This window comes from Strix aluco, chromosome Z (assembly GCF_031877795.1).
Source record: "Strix aluco isolate bStrAlu1 chromosome Z, bStrAlu1.hap1, whole genome shotgun sequence".
Taxonomy (NCBI): domain Eukaryota; kingdom Metazoa; phylum Chordata; class Aves; order Strigiformes; family Strigidae; genus Strix; species Strix aluco.
The window spans coordinates 4,472,671-4,475,560 of NC_133971.1; positions in this window are offsets into that span (position 1 = coordinate 4,472,671).

Genomic DNA, 2,890 nt, shown 5'->3' on the forward strand with positions numbered 1-2,890 from the left:
GAGAATGATGATAATAACAACAGTGATAACAAAGCTCAAGCCACAACACCAGTAAGCTGGGAGCCTCCACTAGACCTGTCAGATTTGTTTCCATCATGAAAGGGTGGCTTATTTCCTTATTTACTGTGGAAGTTTGAGGCCCATATATCACGGGGGCTGTCAGGAGTTTCTGTAGGACCAGCTGATGTGGCTGAGAGCAGCAGCTGCCCAGTGGCTTTGGGATGCAGGGCTGGGGCAGGAGTTGCTGGGGCGCAGGAGCTGCAAGCATCCTCCTTCAGATGGGCGCCCCGGCGAGCCATCCCGCCGCTGCCCTCTGTGAGTCACAACCAGAAGTAAAACCGCTGTCACCGAGATGAAAGTCTCCTTTCCTCTGATCTCTCCACTACGAAATTACTTCAGTGCCACACTGTATTTTATGTCAATACCTATTTTATTTTTCAAAATTGAAAAAGATATAAGTACATTGTTCCCTGAATTCCTGATGCTGGGGGTAACCTAGCAACTCCCGATGCTGTGCAGCATACAACGGCACGCCAGCCCGCTGCACGCTCGTCCTCACGAGTCAACACTGCAACATTTCACTTGCAGATGATTTAGATAAACTCACGGTTCTCGTCTGCCTTTAATTTCAGCACTGATAAAGCTCCCTCCCTCCTCACGCCCTCACTGTATCCCCATCCTCAACATGTCCATGGGAAAAAATAAAAAGAAATGTGGTCGCTAATGGTTTTATTCTCTTTCTTTTGGGCAGCCCTAATTGTCCAAGGGCTCTTAGCATTCACCAGAGCTGAATAGCTGAAGCTATTTGCATGGGATTTGTAGCCTACAGCACCCTGCAGACTGATAATCACTGGAAACATGAGAATATATGCAGAAGCACATTTTCACATCATGCAAAATTTGCAAGTTCAAAATGTACCTGTGGAAACAGTCTTTTGGGAAAAGCTTTTAATACAGGGATTGCTCTCCAGGGTCGGGTGGTGGAATCACAGCGTTTCAAGCCCAGGTGACCTCCCAGCAGGCAAGGCATCCTCCTCTCTGCGCTCCTGGTGAGCCACAGCCCTGCTGAAGGTGTGCAGGGCATGTCATGCCAGCAGCAGGGGGGGACCAGCAGCAGCTTGGGGAGGGTTCAGGGTGACCCTGGTGGGGGCTGGGGAGGAAGGGTGCTGGAGATGAGATATGAAACCCCACTAGGGATCAGCTCTACCACATGTCTTTCATGTCTCATCAGGGTATCCTTCAGTTTTCCACTGCTGAGAGCATTTCTCAGGGGTTGTGAGATGTCCCAAAAGTCCCCTGACCTGCCTGAAACCATGAGTGTCTTTTTGGTGCCTTGAACACTGGGAGAGCTGTTGTGTGGGTGCAACCTGGGGCGGGTACGTGCATAAATCTCTGGGAAGGGAGCAAGGAGCATTTTGCACATGTACATCCCAGGGCTGTTCCAGTGGCATTTCTCAACATTTCTATAACCCTATGGCTACCCAAGCAGGGCTGAAAGAAGCCTCACAGATGCTTTAAATTAAAATAGCTGACAAACCAAGGCATTGTGGTGCTGTGAATGCTAATGACAAGGCTACGTTGGCTGAAGACCAGAGTACTGAGGAAGATCTGGTAGCTCCATGTTATCTGAGGAGTCTTACACAGGAGTATCAGCTCAGACAAATTTATGAAGCATGGTAAAGTGGTCCTTTCAGAAGGGATGGCTAAAATATTTTATTCCATTTTTTTATTTAACAAATCATACATGTGGCTCTTTCTTTCTTACTTTTAAATTCAGTGGCATTGAGTATTTTTTTTAAATTGCATTTGGCATCATTTCATTAATTATAAAGTAAAATTAAATATTTTCCCCACATTTGTTTTAAATTGCATTGCTTCCACCCCCCCCCCCCCCCAAGGAAAAGAGAGAAAAACAAACCATAGCAAAAAACATCCCAAATAAAAAAACCACCACACTCAGGTCATTGTTTGGTGAAATCTCAGAAGTTTCAGTGAATTCCTCCAGCACTTTCAAAGTTGGAAAAAATCCTCTGAATACCCATGCTGGTTTTATTTGTACTAAAAAAGAAAGTGGATGTGGTTCAGGGGAGAGTATTTCATTGTTGATATGTCTTTCTAGATGTTAATATATTACAAGAAAAGAAAACATTTTCCTCTTTGGTGGCAATTGTTGCCAATGCCATTCCCACAAATCTCTCTTTTCAGGTTCACAATAGTATTGTGATATTATATTCACTGTCTTAACCATACGAACTCAATCTAAGTTTACCAGTATGAAGGTGAAGCACAGCTGACCCGGATTCCTTATTTGCTTTGTTCTAACAGCACAAAAAAGACCTTATATTGTGAATAAGCAAATTGCATTTGCATCCTTTTTACACAGGCAAAATTGGGCAAGACTTCTTTTGAAAGAGTCAGTATAAATAGCTCTTTTTTTCCCCCATCTCATGCTCATTATTCAAAATCACAAGTTTTACACATTTTTTTCTAAAAGCCCATGCACATTCGGATAATAAAAGTTCAGTAAATAAGCATCTCCTTGATTTCTCAATGACTGTGATTTGTGCTGAATAACAAATGACCCATTTCATTAAGCCTGTTGCCACTGACCGACTGACAAGATGGTAAATATTATTGCTAATGCAGCATACCATGGTGATACTGGGAGGGCAACAGTGCTGAAAAACCTGAATACAGTGTACAGTCTGTCTGGTAAATGGCCAAAGGGTAATCTTAGTCCTGAAATCGACCACAATTGAAAAAGAAGAAGGAAAAAAAAACCCAACCAACCCACGTTTGACTTTGCAAGATCTTGAGTATTTTAGGAGGCGGGCGTTCCCATGCTGATCCTTTCAGGCAAGTTTGAAACCTAAAGTAGCGCATGGTAAGA